This window comes from Phacochoerus africanus, chromosome 15 (assembly GCF_016906955.1).
Source record: "Phacochoerus africanus isolate WHEZ1 chromosome 15, ROS_Pafr_v1, whole genome shotgun sequence".
Taxonomy (NCBI): Eukaryota; Metazoa; Chordata; class Mammalia; order Artiodactyla; family Suidae; genus Phacochoerus; species Phacochoerus africanus.
This window is the reverse complement of record NC_062558.1, coordinates 127,753,946-127,778,270: the sequence shown is the minus strand read 5'-3', so window position 1 is coordinate 127,778,270 and position 24,325 is coordinate 127,753,946. Positions and strand designations below refer to the sequence as shown.

At 36.8% G+C, this 24,325-nt stretch overlaps 1 protein-coding gene across 1 annotated transcript in view; it reads left to right on the top strand.

Moving 5' to 3' along the window:
* PDZD8 (PDZ domain containing 8) overlaps window positions 1-24,325 on the top strand; it is a 105,716-nt gene that overhangs the window by 36,176 nt on the left and 45,215 nt on the right. The window lies entirely within an intron of this gene.

Below are 24,325 nucleotides of genomic sequence, written 5' to 3'. Positions count from 1 at the left end.
CAACTCTGCCTTGTGGTATGAAAGCAGTCATAGACAATAAGTAAATGAATAGACATGGCATTGCTCTATGGCCTTAAAACTTTATATATGGGTTTCCTAATTATCATCTGCTATAAAATTCTCCTTTTGATTTTTTTCCAACCATTAAAAAATACAAAAACATTGATGGCCCACAAGCTATACAAAAGCAAGCAGTGGACTGAATTTGGCCCATGGACCATAGTTCATCATTCCTTGCCTTAGATATTTTAAAGTGTTAAACTCCTTGTGTTGACTCTACTATTTTCCCAACTGAAGGCCCTATCCCATTTTCTTTTCCTTGAAACTAGCCTTTCTCCTTTCACCTTTAAAGCTACTTCCTTAATGTATCTCCTGACATATTAACTACAAGTATACTATCCTTATGCTACATTTCTCTTGCCATTTATTTAATAATCACTCTATTTTTATTTCCAGCCCATAATAAAAATAATTGCTTGAGTCCAGAGGTTTTATTTTTATACCTAATGTATTTGTATCCTTGCTAATAATTAGTTTAATTTAGAGAATACTAATAGAATGATAAATATTTGTCTTGGAGTAAATCAACATTGTGCACCATTATGTCATTATGTCAAGAAGTCTAGTTTAAATGGAATTCTTTTATCACAGAAAGACTAAATATGCTGTATATTTTGTAAAAGGGACTGCAATATACAGTAAGATGATATGTACAATAAAAATATGGCTCTACACAAGTCTGAGCTTGAAGTAGCTAAGCCAATATGCTATGATAAGTACGAGAACTAAATTTACAATTATAATTTAGGTTTGTCATATTAAAACATTTGGAAGGATCTTTCAAGTGGCCTGTGTCTAAGGTAATTTTGGATTGATTTCAGTGAATTTTCACAGGCATCAAAACCATACCATTGGATTCTCTTTTCTAAAATAATTACAGCAAGTTGTAAATGTTTGAAAGGCACCTTTGGACAAAATTTCTTGACTCTCCTGTTCTTAACTCCTATCTACCTATTTACCCACCCATCCCCAAACCTGCAAAGATAGCCTTAAAGGTGATTCATTGATTGATTCATTGAACAGATATTTGTTTAATACAGTGTATATGATGTGTAATAGGTACTGTGCTGGGAACTTCAAAAAACTAATTTTTTTGCCTTAGTGTTGCTGGTGGCATTATGGTTTGGTTGTTTGTCTATTGCTTGTGGCTTTTTAACCACTAGCTGTTGTCACCTTTGCTCACAGTTCTCTTGCTTTACCTAAGATACTGCTCACTTAAAGCATTGCTGTCAGCCTTGAACCCAAGACTGCATGAAGGCATTGAGAGAGTGTAGTCAGGCATCATTGAGGTCCTGTTGAATTGAGATAAATGATACAAAGAAAAATATTATAATTTTTCAAGTATTTTATCCTACTTTATTTTTAATAAGGAAGTGTATAATGAATTTCTAAAATTGTGCTATATCATGAGTTGAAGTTCCCCATGTTAGTAGCATTTAGACATGCAAACATGCATATTTGTCCTGCTTGAATGAGATTTAAACATGTCCAAGTTGTTGTAATGTGATATGGATCATTTAGTGATGTTATAGTTTAAGCTTGATATTCTTATAAATGTTTATTTTTTAGAACTAAATGTTGAATAAGTTAAAAAGAATGTAACTTTAATAACTTTTTCCCCAAATCCATGAAATAGAACATCATACTCATCATTCACAGACAACAGTGGTTCTGTAGTTAGGGTGTCTTTCTTTCTATCTATCTATCTATCTATCTATCTTTCTATCTATCTATTTATTTATTACTTTTACTTTTTAGGGCTACATTTGCAGCATATGGAAGTTTTCAGGCCAGGAGTCAAATCAGAGCTGAAGCTGCCCTTGAACGCCACAGCCACAGCAATGAAGGATCTCAGCTGCATCTGCAACCTACACCACAGCTCATGGCAACACCAGATCCTTAACCCATTGAGCAGGGCCAGGGATCGAACCACATCCTCATGGATACTAGTCGAATTCCATTGCCTCTGAGCCACGACAGGAACACTTTTATTTTTTAAACCGCTATTTTGAAATAATAAAATGGTTCTATGTGAGGATTCTTTCTTTTTTAACTGCTTATTTTGAAGTAATTTCAGACTTACAGAAAGGTCTGTGTGAAGATTTTTATCACACTTAGCTTTTGTAAGGCTTTTAAAAGTGAATTTTGCCAGTGAGGAAACAAGTTAGAGGTATCCATAGACAACTGGTTACTGAAAATACTGGAGTGGTTGTACAACTAGAAGCTTCAGGCATCAGAAGGCAACATGAAGGGGAAATAAAACTGGCTTTGAGTTAGAAAGTGCTATGTTCAAGAGTTCCCTGGTGGCCTAGTGGTTAAGGATTCCGTGTTGTTGCTGCTGTGGCTCAGATTCCATCCTGGCCAGGAACTTCCACATGCCATGCCACGGGTACAACCAAAAAAAACAAAAAGAAAAGGTGCTGTGTTCACATTCTAGCTGTGTTATGTGTTCTCAGGCAAGTTACACATCTGTAAAAATGGGCAAGGGTACTGCTACACTGCTGGTGATTGTGATCAGAGATAGGTAAATAAACCATAGTGCCTACCACATAGTAAGGCTTCAATAGATATGGCTTCTATTAGTGTGCCTTAATGAAATTGTTATAGTATTTATCAAGAAGACAACAAATCTTTAAACAAAACTGTGGCCTTATTTGCATATTTGGTTGTAAGAACTGAAATGTGAATTTTTTTAAATTTGAGAGCGTCTCATATTGCAAAGGGAAGTTCTTTTCTAAGTATATGAAATGTAGTTTTGCATTTCCCAAATAAAGCTTGTGAATGGAAAAACAATTTTTTTTGGAAAACTTGGTTCTAACACTTCGCTTTTATCAAATTTTTAAAAGATGCTGTTATTCTGAATAGTTGCTTGTTTTTGGTATTGATTATAGCTGGCTTTCTAACCACCAAAAATCTCAGTTGCTATTTATAGTATTTATAGTACTGCTATTAAGAGACTAAATTATTTCACATTAGTGTTACAATCATATTAAGATTATTATTTTTGAATTTATAATTTATAGTCAATCTTCTTAAAGGATTTTAGGTATTTTACCCATTTGCAGTTAAATACAAGATGAATTAGATAAAAAAATCCTTGTAGAAAAGATCAATTTTCTAGCAGCAAAGGAAACTTAGCTTTTATTTCTTCTCTCTTTTTTTTTTTTTTTTGCTTTTTTAGGGCCGCACCCACGGCATATGGAGGTTCCCAGGCTAGGGGTCTAATCAGAGCTGCAGCTGCTGGCCTACACCACAGCCACAGCAATGCCAGATCAGAGCTGTGTCTGTGACCTATACTGCAGCTCACTGCGACGCCAGGTCCTTAACCCACTGAGCAAGGCCAGGGATCGAACCCACAACCTCGTGGTTCCTAGTTGGATTTGTTTCCACTGTGCCACAACAGGAACTCCAGCTTTTATTTTTTGATAAACCATTTCAGGGGAAAGGAAATGCTGAGTCAGATTGTGGGAGGGATTTGTCCTCTATGTAAAAGACATTGAATAATGTAATGGATACCCCTTCTCATCTCTTCTTATCTCTCTTCTCCTATTTTTATCAACCAGTTACAGATTTAAAAAACAAACTAAGGAGTTCCTGTCATGGCTCAGCAGTTAACAAACCTGGCTAGTGTCTATGAGGACACAGGTTCACTCCCTGACCTTGCTCAGTGGGTTAAGGATCCAGCTGTGGTGTAGATCATAGATGTGGCTCAGATCTGGCATGGCTGTGGCATAGGCCGGCAGCTGCAGCTCCGATTTGACCCCTAGCCTGAGAACTTTGATATGCTATGGGTGTGGCCCTAAAAAGCAAAAAAAAAATTATAGTCAGTGAAGGCAAAACTTATAAAGTTCTGTTGTGTGAGAATTCTGTATTCTAAAGCAGTATATATAGGGTAGTCTGTCCTAATTATAGATAGAAATTCTAATTAAGGTCAATTCTTCACTGAGTCACACTTCAGCTGTTCTTAAACCTGTATTTTTATCAGCACCTTTTAGAGTGTTGTTTTGGTTTACTGGGTTCCAAAAATACATCATTTAAATTTTTTTAAATGTTAACATAAATACAGAAAACCACAGCAGTTGACATTCTGCTTTTATTACCAAGAGTCCTCCCTATTTTGCAATTATCTTTTATCAGAATGGACTAATAGATTCCTGTTTTTTTCCAATGGCTATAATGCTTTACCATCCTTAATTATTTTGGCACCTAAATTATCTCAGATCTGGCCATGCAGAATCTCTTCAGACTGCCTCCTATATGCCTATGCCATGACCCTTTTTTCTTTGCCTTTTTCCTCCTTTTTTGGTTTTTTCTTTCTTTCTTTTCATTTTTTGAGGTCTTCATTACTTTGTAGTATATGTAACAAACTGTTCTAGGTTCCTTTTGTATCTTGCCTATCACAGTCCTAGAATCAGCTGTTTTTCCAAAGAGCCCTGGTTCTTCTTAGGTAGAGATTGATTTGGGGGATCGGAATCTGGGTGTTGGGTGTTTTCATTGCTACTTCATATAATCATAGGGCCCTTCAGTGTGCAGAGTTAGGGAATAACATGTATGTGTAGACACTTAAAAATAAATATACACACACAAAGAGTTTAGAAATTATGAGTTTACCTAATACTTCCAGTGCCAGTTCATCCTCACAGGGTTGTTCCTTGCCTTAGTTCTTCCGACTTCCATATTTTTATGTCCTTTGAACCCTGACTCCCAATAATATCAGCACTTTGACTCATTTACTCAGTTGTGTACTACATATTAGATAGTTTGAGAATTGCTTTTTCCCTACATGTATAAAGAACATACTTAACTAAAAGGAATTCAGGATTTATTTGCAGTTCTCCCCTACCCTACCCATTGAGGGCATATATATGGTCAAATACTGTATTCATAAATTAGAATAATTTTTCCCTTTTAGTGTGGTTATGTTCATTTGAAATATAGTTGGGTTTGTTTCAGTTTATTTTCTCATCCTACCCCTGCCTTTTATCCTCATTGATTTTTTTATTTAATTCAATGAATTTTGTTATATTTATAGTTAACCATCATTACAGCCTAATTTTAGAACATATCCATCCCATCCACCCCCTCCAATCTATCTCCTTTGGTAACCTTAAGTTTTTCCAAATCTGTGAATCTGTTTCTGTTCTGCAAATAAGTTCATTGTATCCTTTTTTTAGATTCCACATATAAGTGATAGTATATGATGTTTGTGTCTCACTGTCTGACTAACTTCACTGAGTAAGATAATTTCTTTTCTTTTTGTCTTTTTTTTTTTTTTTTGTCTTATAAGGCTAAACCCATAGCATATGGAAGTTCCCAGGCTAGGGGTTGAATCAGAGCTACAGCTGCTGACTACACCACAGCCACAGCAACTCGGGATCCTTAACCCACTGAGCAAGGCCAGGGATCAAACTTCATCCCCTTGTGGATACTAGTTGTTTCACTGAGCCACAGTAGGAACTCCTAGCATAACCAGGTCCATCCATGTTGCTGCAAATGGTATTATTGCATTCCTTTTTATAGCTGAGTAATATTCCATTGTGTATATGTACCACATTTTCTTTATCCACTCCTTTGACGATGGACATTTAGGTTGCTTCAGTGACTTGGCTATTGTATATAGTGCTGCAGTGAACATTGGGGGTACATGTATCTTTTCGAGTCATGATTTTCTCTGAATGGTTGCCTAGGAGTGGGATTGCTGGATCATATGATAATTCTATTTTTAGTTTTTTGAGGAATATCCATACTGTTTTCCATAGTGATTGCATCAATTTACATTCCTACCACAGGATAAGAGAGTTCCCTTTTCTCCACACCCTCTCCAGCATTTATTGTTTGTAGACTTTTTGATGACAGCCATTCCGGCTAGTATAAGGTGACCTTCATAGTAGTTTTGATTTGCATTTCTCTGATAATTAGTGATGTTGAACATCTTTCCCTGTGTATTTTGGCCATTTGTACGTCGTCTTTGGAGAATTGTCTGTTTAGATCTTCTGCCCATTTATTTGATGGGGTTGTTTTTTTGTTTGGGTTTTTTGTTGTTGTTGTTTTTTTCTCCTTTTTGGTATTGAGCTGCAGAAGGTGTTTATAAATTTTGGAAATAAATCCCCTGTCAGTTGTTTCATTTGCAAATATTTTCTCTCACTCTGTGGGCTGTCTTTTCATTTTGTTTAGGGTTTCCTTTGCTGTGCAAAAACTTTTGAGTTTAGTTAGATCCCGTTTGTTTATTTTTGTTTTTTATTTTCATTACTCTAGGAGGTGGCTCTGAGAAGATACTGCTACAGTTTATATCAGAGAGTGTTTAACCTATGTTTCCTCTAAGAGTTTTATGGTGTCTGGTCTTGCATTTAGGTCTTTAACTTATTGGGAGTTTGTTTTGTGTATGATGTTGGAGAATGTTCTAATTCTTTTACACGTAGCTGTCTTATTTTCCCAAAATCGCTTATTGAAGGGACCATATTTTCTCCACTGTATATTCTTTCCTCTTTTATCATAGATTAGTTGACCATAGGTGTGTGAGTTTAATTCTGGGCTTTCTGTCCTGTTCCACTGATCTATATTTCTGTTTTTGTGCCAGTGCCATAGTGTTTTGATGAAGGTAGCTTTTTCGTATAGTCTGAGGACAGGGGCCTAATTCCTCCAGCTCCATTTTTCTTTCTCAGGATGGCTTTGACTATTCTGGGTCTTTTGTGCTTCCAAACAAACTTTAAAATATTTTGTTCTGTGAAAAATGCCATTGGTAATTTGATAGGGATTGCATTGAATCTGTAGATTGCCCTCGGTAATATACTCATTGTAACAGTATTAATTCTTCCAATCCAAGAGCATGGTATATCTTTTCATCTGTTTGGGTCATCTTTGATTTTCTTTTTTTCTTTTTGTTTTTGCATTTTAGGGCTGCAACTGCAGCATATGGAAGTTTCTTGGCTAGAGGTCTAATTGGAGCTGTATGCTACCACTACAGCAATGCAGGATATAAGCCACGTCTGTGACCTACACCACAGCTCACATCAATGGCAGATCTTTAACCCACTGAGCAAGACCAGGGATTGAACTGATGTTCTCATGGATACTAGTCAGAGTCGTTTCCACTGAGCCACAACAGCAACTCCCTCATCTTTGATTTCATTTCATTGACGTCTTATAGTTTTCAGAGTATAGGTCTTTAGGCAGGTTTATTCCTAGGCTTTTGTTTGTTGTTTTTTGATGTGATGGTAAATGGGATTATTTCCCTAATTTCTCTTTCTGATCTTTCATTGTTAGTATATAGAAATATAGTCAGTTTCTGTGTGTTAATTTTGTATCCTGTGACTTCACCAAATTTGTTAATGAGCTTTAACAGTTTTCTGGTAGGATCTTTAGGATTTTCTAGGTATAGTATCATGTCATCTGCAAACAGTGATACTTTTACATCTTCCTTTCCAATTTGGGTTTGTTTTATTTCTTTTTCTTCTCTGATTGCCATAGCTAGGACTTCCAAGACTATGTTGAATAGAAGTGGTGAGAGGATATCTTTGTCTTGTTCCTAATCTTAGCAGGAATTATTTAAGCTTTTCACTATTAAGAATAAATGGGTTTGGCCTTTATTATGTTGAAATTGGTTCCATCTATGCTCACTTTCTGGAGGGTTTTTATCAGAAATGGGTGTTGGATTTTGTAAAAAGCTTTTTCTGCATCTTTTGAGCAGATCATATGGTTTTTATTCTTCAGTTTGTTAATGTGGTGTATCACACTGATTGATTTGCAGATAATGAAAAATTCTTGCATCCCTGGGATAAATCCCACTTGATCTTAGTGTACAATCCTTTAATGCTTTGCTGGATTTGGTTTGCTAGTATTTTGTTGAGGATTTTTGCCTCTGCGATCATCAGTGATATTGGCCTATAATTTTCTTCTTTTGTGATATCTTTGTCTGGTTTTGGTATCTGGGTGATGGTGGCCTCATAGAATGAGTTTGGGAGTGTTCCTTCCTCTGCAGGTTTTTGGAAGAGTCTCAGGGTAGGTGTTAACTCTTCTCTAAATAATTTATAGAATTCGCCTGCAAAGTCATCTGATCCTAGACTTTTGTTTGTTGGAAGTTTTTAAATCACAGTTTCAATTTCCTGATATAGATGCCTAAGTTGATAATTATTTTTCCTTAACATTTTAAATATGTCAATCCCACATTCTGCTGAGAAGTAAGCAGTCAGTCTGTGGTTCCTCTTCATGTGTAGCATGCCATTTTTCTGTAGCTGCTTTCCAAGTTTTCACTTTATCTTTGCACTTTGACTAATGGTTTTTTTTTTTTTTTTCTTCTTTTGTCTCAGTGAACATCTTGGGTTTGTGCATTAATTTTTTAATCAAATTTGGTAAGTTTCAGGGCATTAATTTTTCAGATTTTTTTCTGCCTCTTTTTTACCTCTCCTTATGGGGTTCCAAATTATGCTTATGTTCAAAGGCTCCATAGGAATCTGGGTTGGACCTGACTGCAGTTCTTGGAGGATCTCCTGCAAAAACAGGGGGTGACTGTGGCACATTGTGTGGGAATGACATTGGAGGCAAAGCTCTCTGGAATATTCATCAGCATGTGTTTCATTGGAGGAGGCCATTTTGGGAAAATCTGGCCCCACCCATCAGTGCTGAGAAGCCCCAGGCCAAACAATAATCCTGGTGGGATCACAGCCCCACCCATCAGTAAACAGGCTTCCTAAAGACCTCCCAGGCACACAGCCACCTCTAATCTCATCCAGAGACAAAGCCCCACCCACCAGAGGGATAGGAAACAGCCCCACCTACCAGTGGGCAGGCACCAGTCCTTACCATCAGGAAGCCAACAGCAAGCCCCTGTACCAACTTCAGTCACAATGGGGGCAGTCTTCAGAAGTAAGAGCGCCTACAACTCTATTGTCTGCAAAAAGGACACCACACCAAAACCTATAAAAATGAAAAGGCAGACAACTGCAACTCAGATAAGGGAGAAAGAAAAAACCCCAGAAAAAAAATCTAAGTGATCTGGGGATTTTTAGCCTCCAGGGAAAAGACTTTAGACTGATGATGCCAAGATGATTCAAGACAGAGAAAATAAACTGGAGGCAAAGACTGATAATTTACAGCAAACATTGAGCAAAGAAATACAAGATTTTTTAAAGCTTACCGAAGCAGAGATGCAAAATACAATAACTGAAATAAAAAATTCATTAGAAGCAAGCAACAGCATAATACAGGAGGCAGAATAACAAATAAGCAAGGTGGAGGACAGACCAGTGGAAATCACAGATGCAGAACAGAAAAGAGAAAAAAGATTGAAAACAAATGAAGAGAGTCTCAGAGAACTCTGGGACAAGGTTAAATGCACCAACATCCATATTATAGGGGTGCCAGAAGGAGAAGAGAGAGAGAAGGGGACAGAAAAAATTTTCGAAGAGATAATAGCCGAAAACTTCCCTAACATGGGAAAGGAACCACTCACTCAAATCCAGGAAGCACAACAAGTAACATATAAAATAAACCCAGGAGGAACACCCTGAGACACATATTAATCAAGCTGACCAAAATTAAAGACAGAAAATTCTTGAAAGCAGCTATGGAAAAGAAACAAATAACATACAAGGGAACTCTGATAAGGTTATCAGCAGATTTTTCAGCAGAAACTCTGCAGGCCAGAAGGAAGTGATGAAAGGAAAAAACCTCCAACCAAGATTACTTTACCCAGCAAGGCTCTAATTCAGATTTGAAGGAGAAATCAAAAGCTTTACAGATAAGCAAAAGCTAAGAGAATTCAGCAATACTAAACCAGGTTTACAACAAACACTAAAGGAACTTCTCTAGGCAGAAAAGAAAAGGTTACAACTAGAAGCAAAAATACCACAAATGACAAGGCTCACCAGTAAAGGCACATGTGTAGTAAAGGTAGGAAATCATCCACACACAAATGGGCTACCAAAAATCAAAAGTAGTGAGAAGAGGAGGGTACAAATGCAGAACACTGGAGATGCACTTGCAATTAAGAGACCAACAACTTAAAACAATCTGGTGTATATATAGACTCCTATATCAAAACTTCAGGGTAACTACAAACCAAAAATCTACAGTTGATACACACACAAATAAAAAAATCAACTCAAATACAACACTAAAGATAGCCATCAAACCACAAGAGCAGAGAACAAGAGAAGAAGGGAGGAAAAAAGAGCAACAAAAACAAATCCAAAAGTTAATAAAATGGCAGTAAGAACATACATATCAATAATTGTCTTAAATGTATATGGACTAAATGCCCCAACCAAAAGACATAGACTGGCTGAATAGATACAAAAACAAGATCCACATGTATGCTGTCTTTAAGAGACCTACTTCAATACTAGGGACACATAGAAATTAAAAATGAGAGGATGGAGGAAAATGTTCCATGTAAACGGGAATCAAAAGAAAGCTGGAGTAGCAATATTCATATCAGACAAAATGGACCTTAAAATAAAGAATATTTGAAGAGGCAAGGAAGGACATTACATAATGATCAAAGGATCAATTCAAGAAGAAGATGTAACAATTTTAAATATATATGCACCCAACATAGGATGACCACAATATGTAAGGCAACTGCTAACAACCTTAAAAGGAGACATTGACAGTAACACAATAATAGTGTAACACCCCACTTACAGCAATGGACAGATCATCCAGACAGAAAATCAATAAGGAAACACAGGACCTGAATGAAGCTCTAGACCAGATGGACTTAATAGATATTTATAGGACATTCCATCACAAAGCAGTAGAGTACACATTCTTCTCAAGTGCACACACAACATTCTCTAAGATAGATCACATTCTGGGCTACAAATCAAGCCTCAATAACTTTAAGAAAATTGAAATCACATCAAGCATCTTTTCCAACCACAACACTGTATGACTGGAAATCAACAACAAGGAAAAAACTGCAAAAAACACAAATGTGGAGACTGAACAACATGCTACTAAACAACCAGTGAATCACTGGAGAAATCAAAGAGGAAATTAAGAAATATCTAGAAGCAAATGACAACAAAGATTGGACACTCTCAAACTATGGGATGCAGCAAAAGCAGTTCTAAGACAGAAGTTCATAGCAATACAAACATACCTCAGGAAACAAGAAAAAGCTCAAACAACCTAACTTTACATTTAAAGTAGCTAAAGAGAGAAGAACAGAGAGGACGTAAAGTTAGCAGAAGGAAAGAAATCATAAACATCAGAGGAGAAATCAATCAAATAGAAACAAAACCATAGAAAAGATCAATGAAACTAAAAGCTGGTTCTTTGAAAAGATCAACAAAATTGATAAACCCTTAGCCAGACTTATCAAGAAAAAAAAAAAAAAGAGGACTCAAATCAATAAGATTAGAAATGAAAAAGGAGAAGTTAACAACAGATATCACAGAAATACAAAGGATCGTAAGAGACTACTAATGCAACTATGTGCCAATAAAACAGATAAGCTAGAAGAAATGGACAAATTCTTAGAAGAATGCTGTCTTCCAAGACTAAACTAAGATGAAAAGGAAAAGATGAGCAGACCAGTCGTAAGTACTGAAATTGAAACTGTGATTAAAAAACTTCCATCAAACAAAAGTCCAGGACCAGATGGCTTTACAGGCAAATTCTGTCAAACATTTAGAGATGCGCTAACACCTACTCTTCTGAATGTGTTCCAAAAAATTGCAGAGGAAGGAACACTCCCAAACTCATTCTATGAGACCCACCATCACCCTTATACCAAAACCAGACACAGATACCACAAAAAAGAAAATTACAGGCTAGTTTCACTGATGAACATAGATGCAAAAATCCTCAACAAAATACTAGCAAACCACATCCAACAATATATTTAAAAGATTGTACATCATGATCAAGTGGGATTTATCCCAGGGATGCAAGGATTCTTCAATAGCCGCAAATCAATCAGTGTGATAACACCACATTAACAAACTGAAGAATAAAAACCATATGATCCTCTCAATAGGCCCAGAAAAAGCCTTTGACAAAATCCAACACCCATTTCTGATAAAAACCCTTCAGACAGTGGGCATAGAGGGAACCTACCTCAACATAATAAAGGCCATATATGACAAACCCGCAGCGAACATCATTCTCAGTGGTGAAAAGCTGAAAGAATTCCCACTGAGATCAGGAACAAGACAAGGATGTCTGCTCTGGCCACTACTGTTCAACATAGTTTTAGAAGTCCTAGCCACAGCAATCAGAGAAGTAAAAGAAATAAAAGGAATCCACATTGGAAAGGAAGAAGTAAAACTATCACTATTTGCAGATGACATGATACTATACCTAGAGAATCCTAAAGACTCTACCAGAAAACTGTTAGAGCTCATTAATGAATTTGGCAAAGTCACAGGATACAAAATTAATACACAGAAATCAAAATTCTATATACTAAGAATGAAAGATCAGAAAGAGAAATTAGGGAAGCAATTCTGTTTACCATCTCATCAAAAAGAATAAAATGCTTAGGAATAAACCTACCTAAAGAGACAAAAGACCTGTACTCTGAAAACTACAAACGCTGATGAAAGAAATCAAAGATGACACAAATAGATGGAAAGATATACCATGCTCTTGGATTGGAAGAGTCAATATTATCAAAATGACTATACTGCCCAAGGCAATCTACAGATTCAATGCAATCCCTATCAAATTACCAAGGACATTTTTCACAAACCTTGAACAAAATATTGTAAAGTTTATTTGGAAGCCCAAAGACCCAGAATAGCCAAAGACATCCTGGGGGAAAAAAAAAATGGAACTGGAAGAATCAGACTTCCTGACTTCAGGCTATACTACAAAGCAGCAGTCATCAAAACTGTATGGTACTGGCACAAAGACAGAAATACAGATCAGTGGAACAGGATAGAAAACCTAGAATTGAACCCATGCACCTATAGCCAACTAATCTATGACAAAGGAGGCAAGAATATACAATGGAGAAAAGACAGCCTGTTCAATAAGTGGTGCTTGGAAAAGTGGACAGCCACATGTAAAAGAATGAAATTAGAACATTCCCTAACACCATACACAAAAATAAACTCAAAATGGATTAAAGACCTAGGTATAAGACCAGATACTATAAAACTCTTAGGGGAAAACATAGGCCAAACACTCTGACATAAACGACAGCAACATCTTCTCAGATCCACCTCTTAGAGTAATGACAATAAAAACAAAAATAAACAAATGGGACTTAAATAAACTTAAAAGTTTATGCCCAGCAAAGGAAACCTTAAACAAGACAAAAAAACCACAGAATGGGAGAAAATATTTGCAAGCGCCTGATAAGGGATTAATCTCCAAAACTTGTAAATACCTCCTACAATGCAATACCAAAAAAATAACCCCATCAAAAAATGGGCAGAGGATCTAAAGAGACAGTTGTCCAAAAAAGACATACATCGGCCAAAAAGCGCATGAAAAGATGTTCAACGTCATTCATTACTAGAGAAATGCAAATCAAAACCACTACGAGGGTACCACCTTACACCAGCCAGAATGGCCATCATCAAAAAGTCTACAAACAGTAAGTGCTGGAGAGGGTGTGGAGAAAAAGGAACCCTAGTACACTATTGGTGGGAATGTAAATTGGTGCAACCACTGTGGAAAACAGTGTGGAGATGCCTCAGAAAACTAAAACTAGAATTACCATTTGATCCAGCAGTCCCACTCCTGGGCATCTACCCAGAGAAAACCATGACTGGAAAAGACACATGCACTCCAACATTCATTGCAACACTATATGCAATAGCCAAGACATGGAAACAACCTAAATGCCCATTGACAGAGGAGTGGATAAAGAATACGTACACAATGGGATATTACTCAGCCATTGAAAGGAATGAAATACCGGCATTTGCAGCAACATGGGTGGACCTAGAAATTATCATGCTAAGTGAAGTCATTCAGATGGTGAGATACCAACATCAAATGCTATCACTTACATGTGGAATCTAAAAAAAGGACACAATGAACATCTTTGCAGAACAGATGCTGACTCACAGACTTTGAAAAACTTATGGTTTCCAAATGAGACAGGTTGGGGGGTGGGGGGATGCACTGAGGGTTTGGGATGGAAATGCTATAAAATTTGGTTGTGATGATCATTGTACGACTATAAATGTAATAAAATTCATTGAGTAATAAATAAAACAAATTATACCTGTGTTAATGTGTAATTAGCACATTAACTATTTCATTTTCCCTGTAGGTCCTTGAGGTTCAGTTTGTTTCCTTAAACTCTTTTTTTCTCCATGTACTTAGGATTAAGTAATATTAATCTATCTTCAGTTTCACTGAGCCTTCTGCTATCTCCAGTCTGCTTTTGAGCCCACCTAGTAAATTTTTAATCTCATTTATTATGCTATTCTGCACTAGAAGTTCAGTTTTGTACCAGTTACCATTTCTCTTTTGAGATTCCCTATGTTTTCATTCATTTTTGTGTTTCTTTCAATTCTTTGAATATATGTATTTTTTTTCTTTGAAAAAAATATATAAATGGTGCATCGAAGTCTTATCTGGGTTTGTTAGGAGTCAGTTTCTATTGACTGCCTATCCTGTTGACTATCAGTCATACTTTCCTATTTTCTTTGATTGAAAATTGGACATTGTACCTAATGAATTTTAACAATTCTGGATTCTATTATGTTCTTAGGATGATTTTATGTTCTAGTGGGCAGTTAACTTGCCTATTCTTATTACAAACTTTGTTTCCTTACTCTTCCCACCCTCCCCGTCTTCTCATTAGCAGCATATTTTCATGTTCTTACCTTTTTTCTTCCCTCTGCTGCCTTTTTTTGACTGGCGCCCTGAGATCTTCTCCTTTATTAAGCAATCAGTCAAGAATTTGAGCAGAGATAGGGCTTACCCTCTTAGTGGTTTCTTTATGCCTAAGGATCTCTCTATAATTTCTAACTGTTCTGCTGCCAGGTTTGCACTCTAGCCTCTGATACTTGAAACCGTAAGGCCTCAGCTTTCTGCTACTTGAACTCCATCCACCACAATTTTCTTACAGCTTTAGTCCTGAGTTTTGAAAACCCATGTTAGCAATTTGTACTCCTTTTTGCTGCAGTTTTTTGGAAGTAGACTGTCCTCTGGTTTCTCTCTGCTTTGGGAAAGTTGTCATTGTCTTTAAATATAGTTGGTTTTTTTTTCACTTTTGTATCCAGTTTTTATAACTTCTGTCTGTGGAGAGTTTGTGTGACCACTTTATATCACTGTTACCTAAAGTACTGTTGACTTGGTTTTATTGTAGATGTTGTTGACAGATTTTGCCTTTGTTTTACTTTTGTTTTCCTGGTTATTTTTTGTGCTTTTATGGAGGGATTTGGTGAAACTCAAAACCTGTGTTACCACTCTTGCCATCCTTCTAGAACCAGAGGTACATATTTTTACTTTGATTTCATAAGGCAAGGGAAAGCATTTAATTATGATGTTAAACTATTTTTAAATAAAATCAGCTGGTTTTGTTTCATATACTGGGTGAGGCAGCTTCAAGGTAAAAATTTGATAGAAGAAATTAATACTTTAAATAGCACTGTATCCATATTATATAGTGAAATGTTCAGTTTTATAGAGAAAGCTGTTGAGATTATAGAATTTTGAAATTCATTTATGAGATGAGCTGTTTTAGAAGTTAAAACCAAAGAAATATTTCTAGCTTGTATTTGTGATCTTCTGTTTACTTTAGTATTGAGTTTGATTACATTCACTTGTTTTGATTCAAGTAGTAACTTTTTAAAAAATATATAAGTAAATAAGGCTGAAAATTAACTTTTCCTCCACTCGGTGGTTGATAAATGGGTGTTCCTTATACTCTGCATTTATTTTTGTTTGGCAGTTTAATCTTTTTTTTTTTTTTTTGTCTTTTTGCTATTTCTTGGGCCACTCCCACGGCATATGGGAGGTTCCCAGGCTAGGGGTCAAATCAGAGCTGTAGCCTCTGGCCTACGCCAGAGCCACAGCAACGTGGGATCTGAGCTGCATCTGCAACCTACACCACAGCTCACGGCAATGCCGGATCATTAACCCACTGAGCAAGACCAGGGATCGAACCCGCAACCTCATGGTTCCTAGTTGGATTCGTTAACCACTGTGCCGCGACAGGAACTCCAGTTTATCTTTTTTAAAGAGGGAAAATATCTAGCAAAATTTGAAGATATATAGGGACATGACTCTCAAATACCTCTATTGTTATTAATAGCATTTACTTTTTACCTGCAATAGATAATATATAGTAGGCATTTTGCATTATTTCAGCCCTCCGAACATCTTTACGAGATTAGTATTATATCCATTTTATAGATGAAGCACTAAAATCCATAAGTTACTTGCCCAAGACCACATAGCTGAAATCTGAATCCAGGTTTATCTGACTTCAAAATCCTTCACTTTTCCATCTTCATCGCCTTTAAAAAAAAAAAACTTGTTGAAAAAATAGTTTCCGATATTTTTCATACTGTATCAGAAGTATATACCTACATGAAGGCGACCCATTTTTTTTAAGAATATGTTGGCATATAGAAATTTGTATTAATAATGAAGCATCATTTAGATCAATGCTAAAATTCTTCATGAAGGAAGAGATAAAAGGAGAGTGGCTCAAACATGAGGCTTTTAAATTTGTATAAGGGAGAACTACCACTCAAAGTGATTGCTATTGAGAAACAGAATAATTACTTGGAGCTGTTGCTGAATATTATTCCTAGAGGCTTTTTTTTTTTTTTTTTGGTCTTTTAAGGGCCACACTCGTGGCATATGGAAGTTCCCAGGCTAAGGGTCAAATCAGAGCTATAGCTGCCAATCTACACCACAGCCATAGATAGCAGTGCCAGATCCAAACTGCATCTGTGACTTAAACTGTAACTCACAGCAATGCTGGATCTTTGACCCACTGAGTGAAGCCTGGAATTGAACCTGCATCCTCACAGATACTAGTCAGGTTCATTACCATTGAGCCATAACGGGAACTCCTTCTAGAGGTTTTTAAAGCTATGTAGATCTACTGTACAGCATGCTGATCCAGTTACACATACATGTATACATTCTTTTTTCTCACATTTTCATTCTCCATCGTGACTAGACATAGTTCCCAGTGCTACACAGCAGGATCTCATTGCTAATCCATTCCATAGGCAATAGTCCACATCTATTAATCCCAAGCTCCCAATCCAGAAAATTGACAGAACACTGTAAACCAGCTGTAATGGAAAAAAAAAATCATTATATAAAAGAAAAGAAAGAAAAAAAGAAAGCTGTATAGATCTATAACCATAAAAGTCTGTAACTCTGAATTTGGGCACAACTGAACTGAATTCCTGTAGAGATCTTAAGACCATACCTGTATTTATTTAGCTGCTTGAGTTCCTCTAGCAGTAAAAAAAATAATAAAATAAAAATTCAGTCATGTTTCTCCTTAGTTTCTGTACATTTCTCTAGGATATAATTAAATAATCTTTCCTATAATTAGGTTACTTTTGACTAGAAGCAGACTTTGGAAGATTCCAAATTTGGAATTCATTTGTCCTGCCTTTATGCAGATATTCTTTTCTTCCCTCACCTCCTCTTCCCTAAGATTATTGTGTTGGAAAATAGTATTGTTTCTTTTGTAATTGTATAAATTGCAGGTATAGTTCCAGAACACCACAGTAAAGTGAATATGCAGTAAAACTAATCACTTGAAGTTTTTGGTTTCCAAGTGAATGTAAAAGTTATGTTTACACTATGCCTCAGTCTGTTAAGTGTGTGATAGTATTATGTCTGAAAAAGTGTGCATAGATTAGTTTAAAAATATTTCATTGCTAAAAAATGCTAACCATCATCTGAGCCTCAGCGAGTCATAAGATCTTTTTGTTGGTGGATGATCTTGCCTCAATGTTGATGGCTGCTGTGACTGATCAGTGTCTGAAGGTTGGGGGTGACTGTGGCAATTTCTTAAAATAAGACAGCAGTGAAGTTTGCTGCACTCTTCCTTTCACAGACAATTTCTCTGTAGCATGCAGTGCTATTTGTTATTGTTTTTTTTTTTCAAAATTGAAATCAGCCCTCTTGAAAGCCTACCACTGCTTTTATCAACTAAGCTCATATAATAGTCTAAATCCTTTGTCATTTCAACAGTTGACTAAGTTTGCAATCTTATATAGGTATGATTCATAGTGCCCCCAAATAATTACAATAGTAACATCAACAATCATTGATCACAGATCACCATAGCAAATATAATAATAATGAAAAAGCTTGAAATGTAACAAGAATTAACAAAATGCAACACAGACACAGTGAGCAAATGCAGTTGGAGAAATGATGCAGATAGGCTTGTTCAATGCAAGATTGCCACGACCTTCGGTTTATTTTAAAAAATGTATTATCTACAAAGTGTAGTAAAGCAATAAAGCACAGTAAAACAAGGATATACCTGTATACCTCTACTGGTATTTCATATAGTAAAACAGCTGTTTCAATTCTTCTGATGTCTGAATTGTAAGAGAATTTAAGAAAATTAAGTATGAACTCAGGTGACATAAAACCAACACTGTGTTTTAACATGCCAAACTCCAACATGTTTAAATGTAATGTTGGCATGCAGTATACTTACATATGATACTCCCAACAAAGATGAACTGTAAAATGAACTGTGGTCAGAAAATAAGAATTCAAGAGTATTATGTCTGACTTTGCCCTCTCTGCACCATTATGCTGTAACTGTCAATCAGTGCTTTTAATGTTTTTTGTCTGCAGGTAGGATTAATGATTTTAACCAAAAAAATACTGCCTTTTTTTCCTTTTCTGTCAAAATTTCTTGAACTCATTCACTCATTCATCTCAATTTACATAGTTCAGACTCTTCATTTACTTGCTGTATAATCTTGGGCAAATTACCTAACTTCTCTGTGCCTCAGTTTTCTAAGCCGTAAATTAGGATAATAATAAATATACATTTTGTAGAGTAATTGTAAAAATTGAGTGAGGTAACAAATGTAAAAATTCTTAGAACTGTCTGTCCTACACTAAATGTTAGCTGCTGCCACTATTGCTACTACTACTGCTGCTACCAACACCATCAATAATGAAGGCGTTTTGTCTGAATAGTTCAGAAAAGTGTGAGTCCTTTGCCTGTGCTCAAAATTTTAAAATGTAGTTGGAGCTCACAGATAAGGACAAGTAAACAAGTAAGCTGGCTACACAGGGCTGTTTGATTTGAACTAAGGCTTAGATAGTACTATGGAAATTTAGTGCAAGGAAAAAGTATTTTGGAGTTAAAGCTGCTATGGAACACCATGGATAAGAGGTGTCTCTTCCAAGACAGGCAGATAGATGGGTGTTCAATTTTAGGTAATTGGGTAAAGAGCCCATAAGGTAAAAAATCACAGTTTTGTCCAGTTATTTTCAGGGACCTGTCTGAAGTAAGTATAGATATTTATGTTAAAAATTAGGGCCAGGAGTTCCCACTGTGGCTCAGTGTGTTAATTATCCAACTGCAGCAGCTTGGGTCACTGAGGAGGCATGGGTTTGATTCCCCTGCCTAGGGCAGTGGTTTAAGGATCTGGCATTGCTACAGCTGTGGCATAGGTCACAGCTGCGGCTTGAATTCAGCCCCTGGCCCAAAAACTTCGATATGCCATAGGTGTGGCCAAAAAAAAAAAAAAAATCACAGCCAAATTTGCTAGCAAAAGAAGTTAGGATAGTTAATCTTTAATAAGAGGGAGTTATCTTTTAATTAGGGGGAACTATTGAAAATGTCTGAAGGTGAATTAAGATACACTTGTTTTCAGAAGATTGTTGTTTGATATAACTAGGCCAGGGTTTATTGATGACTGGATATGTGGATGGATATAGGTGAGGAAGGCAAAGGAATGTTAAGGATTTTGAGTCTAGGAGAATTATGGTCTCATTGATTTTGATCATCAAGTACTGATTTTTTTTCTAATATTGGAGGATATAAAGAACAAGACAAAACTTACGCCTTTAGGACTACTGGGGAAAATAGGTGCTTGTTTCAGAAGGAGATGAATTTGATTTTATGTATCTTAAGTAGTAGGGTGTGGGTTGATTTCCCTTTTGAAGTGTTCTGCAAACTTAAGGATTTAGATGTGGAGAAGGAGAAAGACAAGGACTAGAGATTATGTTTGGAAGTCTTCATCATAGACAGGAAGAGTTGAGTCCTGGATGGGGATGATTTCTGAGAGGGAGAAGTGTGGACCAGAGGTAAGCATGCATAGGGGGTCAGCCAAGTTCGATTCTTTTCACAATCTGTGAATTGATATTTAACTCCCTTCAGGTGTGAGGGTCTCCTTAAGTTAACCATTTAAAAAAAAACAAACTTGCTTTTCACTTTTGATTATAAAAGGGACTTTCTTACAGAAGGGTACATTGAGAATTCCTTTTCTTAGTGATTGGATCTTGAATCACATAAATTCTCTCTTTCCTTGTTTCTTGATAGGGGATGTTTGTGGTTATGCTCAACATAAGGTTTCAGTATACCTTTGCCCTAAAAAAATAAACATTTTCAACCTGGAAAGAACTTTTATTGAGCTAATAATAGCTCTTTGGGGAGACAGAAGGGTGTAAAGGCTTGCCTTTTTGCTCAGCAATACGGACTCCTTCTCCCTTAGAAAGTAGTAATAGCAGAAATATATTTGTACTCATTTCTTGCTTATTCAGTACTTGTTGAGTGTTCATTTTACCCAAAATATGCAGTGATTGTTGCTTCTTGTTTCTGAAGATTATATAATTTAAATGGAAAACCTTAACTCAAGGTTGAATTGTAAACATAGAATGAAAATGGATACTTTCGTTTTAAATGTTCTGCCTGAACCAAAGCAAATATCCTCTAAATTCATGCAGTGTTCTGGTACTAGTGGTACAGTGGAAACTCATTTTTGTCACTTTTCCAGAAAATTATGTTTTTACAAATCAGTCAAGCTATCAGTCAAGAAATCAGGAAAATGGGGGCTACTATTTTTATTCTTCTGTAAGAACTAAATATTAACAGTCAACATAGGAGTTCCCTTCGTGGCACATTGGAAACGAATCTGACTAGGAACCATGAGGTTGCAGGTTTGATCCCTGGCTTCGCTCAGTGGGTTAAGGATCCAGCGTTGCCATGAGCTGTGGTGTAGGTCATAGACACGGCTCAGATCTGGCATTTCTGTGGCTCAGGCGTAGGCCGGCAGCTGTAGCTCCAATTAGACCCCTAGCCTGGGAACCTCCATATGCCGCAGGTGTGGCCCTAAAAAGACAAAAAAAAAAAACCAAAAAACAGTCAACATAATGTCATTAGTCGTTGAAAGAATCCACTGGTTGCAAGCCAAAAGTAGGTTTAGGAAATGCTAAACTAGGAATGATGTCCTTGGGACCAGATCTGGTGCTTGTAGAAGAAAAACAGTCACAATTAGTCTCAGGTATTTCTTTTGCCCTGACTGTGGTGAGTCATTCTTGCAAATCAGTCATTTGCTAATGGTGAGTCATTCTTGCAAATAAAATTAATATTAAGATGTTTATACACATAGTATACCTTACACAAATCCTAAAAAATACTTTTTTAAAAAAAATATTTTTTAAGCAAAATAAGTCCTTATTAAATTTGCAGTTATGATGTATGTTTCTTTGTAGTGTTGTTAGCTTTCCTAGAGTACTGGCGATGACAGCTGGCTTTTTCCAGTATTTGATTATTCACCATAGGCTACAGATCTTCATAAGTACTTTAACAGAAGAAATGTGAACAGTAGAAGAAGTGAATTTTGTGGGATGCTCTGACACAAAATCACAAGGAGATCTAAAATCAGAATTAATAAAGGAGGTATCTATTTCAATGGCAAAACCAAGTTCAGGATAATCAGACAAAATATTCTCATCATTAAGAAAAAGGAGTAGGAGGAGTTGCCCTCATGGCACAGTGGTTAACGAATCCAAATAGGAACCATGAGGTTGCGGGTTCGATCCCTCCCCTTGCTCAGTGGGTTAAGGATCCAGTGTTGCCATGAGCTGTGGTGTAGGTCGCAGACGCAGCTCAGATCCCACATTGCTGGAGTTCCTGTCGTGGTACAGCGGAAACGAATCCGACTAGGAACCATGAGGTTGAGAGTTCGATCCCTGGCCCCACTCCGATTCAACCCCAGCCTGGGAACCTCCATATGCCGCGGGTACAGCCCTAAAAAGACAAAAGACAGGAGTTCCCGTCGTGGTGCCGTGGTTAACGAATCCGACTAGGAACCATGAGGTTGCGGGTTTGGTCCCTGCCCTTGTTCGGTGGGTTAAGGATTTGGTGTTGCCATGAGCTGCGGTGTAGGTTGCAGACACGACTCAGATCCTGCGTTGCTGTGGCTCTGGCGTAGGCTGGTGGCTACAGCTCCGATTTGACTCCTAGCCTGGGAACCTCCATATGCCATGGGAGCAGCCCAAGAAATAACAAAAAGACAAAAAAAAAAGACAAAAGAAAAGAAATCTTATTGTAATGTATTGATTCATAGTAATGATAAAGCAAACATTTGTCATATTTTTGTAACCAATCTTTGAAACTTTTAGTATAAGGCTAATGAACACTCATATTTCTTTTTCTCTTTAATCATCTTTATTGAGAAATAATTCACATACCATACAATCCATCCATTTAAAGAGTATGATTCAGTGTGTAACAATCTAATTTTAGAACATTTTTGTTCTCTCAAAGAAACCCCATACCTATTAGCAGTTAGTCCCCCAGTCCTCCACCCTTGGCCCTTAAGTAACGAGAGCCTACTTTCTGTCTATAAATTTGCCTGTATCCAGACACTTTCATATAAGCGGAATCATACAATATGTGGTCTTTCGTGACTTTTTTTACTTAGCATGTTTTTAAAGTTCATCCGTGTTTTAGCATGTGTCATTACTTCATTTCTTTTTATTGCCAAATAATATTCCACTGTATGTATATGCCACATTTACTCATTAATTGGACATACAGGTTTTCATATTTCGGCTGTTATAAATAATGCTGTTATGAACATTCATGTCAAGGTTTTGTGTGAATATTTGCTTTCATTTCTCTTGGTTATACACCTAGGAGTGGATTTCTGTGTCATATGTTAACTCTATGTTAACTTTTTAAGGAACTGCCAAAATAGTTTTCAAGTTGACTGCATGGTCATACAACCCCTCCAGCAGTGTGTGAGGATTCCAAGTTCTCCACATCCTCACCAATACTTGTTACTGTCTTATTTTAACTAGTTATCTAGTGAGTATGAAATGGTTTCTCATTGTGGTTTTGATTGGCATTTCCCAGGTGGCTTATGATGTTGAATATATTTTCATGTGCTTATTAGCTATTTGCATATATTCTTTGTAGAAATATCTTTTCATATTTTTTATCCTTTTTTTTTTTTGGCTGCCCCACGGCATTTGGAATTCCCAGGTCAGGAATCAGATCTGAATGAGCCTCAGTTTTGACCTATAGTACAGCTGCAGCAATGCCAGATCCTCTACCTGCCCAGGAAAAGAACCTGTGTCCCAGGGCTCCAGAGACACCACTGATCCCTTTGCGCCACAGCAGGATCTCCTCTTGTTCGTTTTTAAATTGGGTTATACTAGACACTTATGAGATACATGATTTGCACATTTTTTCTCCCATTCTTTGGATTGCTTACAAAAAGTTCAATTTTGGAGTTCCCATCGTGGCTGAGCAAAAACGAATCTGACTAGTATCCATGACAATGCAGGTTCGATCCCTGGCCTCTCTCAGTGGGTTAGGGATCCGGTGTTGCTGTGAGCTACGGTGTACGTCACAGATGTGGCTCAGATCTGGCATTGCTGTGCTGTGGCATAGGCTGGCAGCTGCAGCTCTGATTTGACGCCTAGCCTGGAAATCTCCATATGCTGTGGATGCAGCCCTAAAAAGAAAAAAAAAAAAAGTTTAATTTCAATAAAGTCGCATTCATTTTTTTTTTTTTCTTTTGCTACTTTCTTAAGTGTCCTACCTTAAGAAACTATTGCCTAGTCCAAGGTTACAAAGATTTGCTCTTAGGTTTTTCTTAGACATTTAGGTCTGAGACTCATCTTGAGTGATTTTTATTGTAACTTTTTAAAACATAGAAAAGGAGCTATGATTTAAAAAATGGGATGATTTATGGTTTCTGGGTAGGATTTCCAAGAATTACGCTTTCTCATTCCTGAATTCTGTAACATCTGATGAGAATTGGGGAGTACTAGCTGGTGCATAGCCTTCTCCGCTTGATAGTAAAGGCCTTTAGGTAGTTTGTTCTTTTGAACAGAT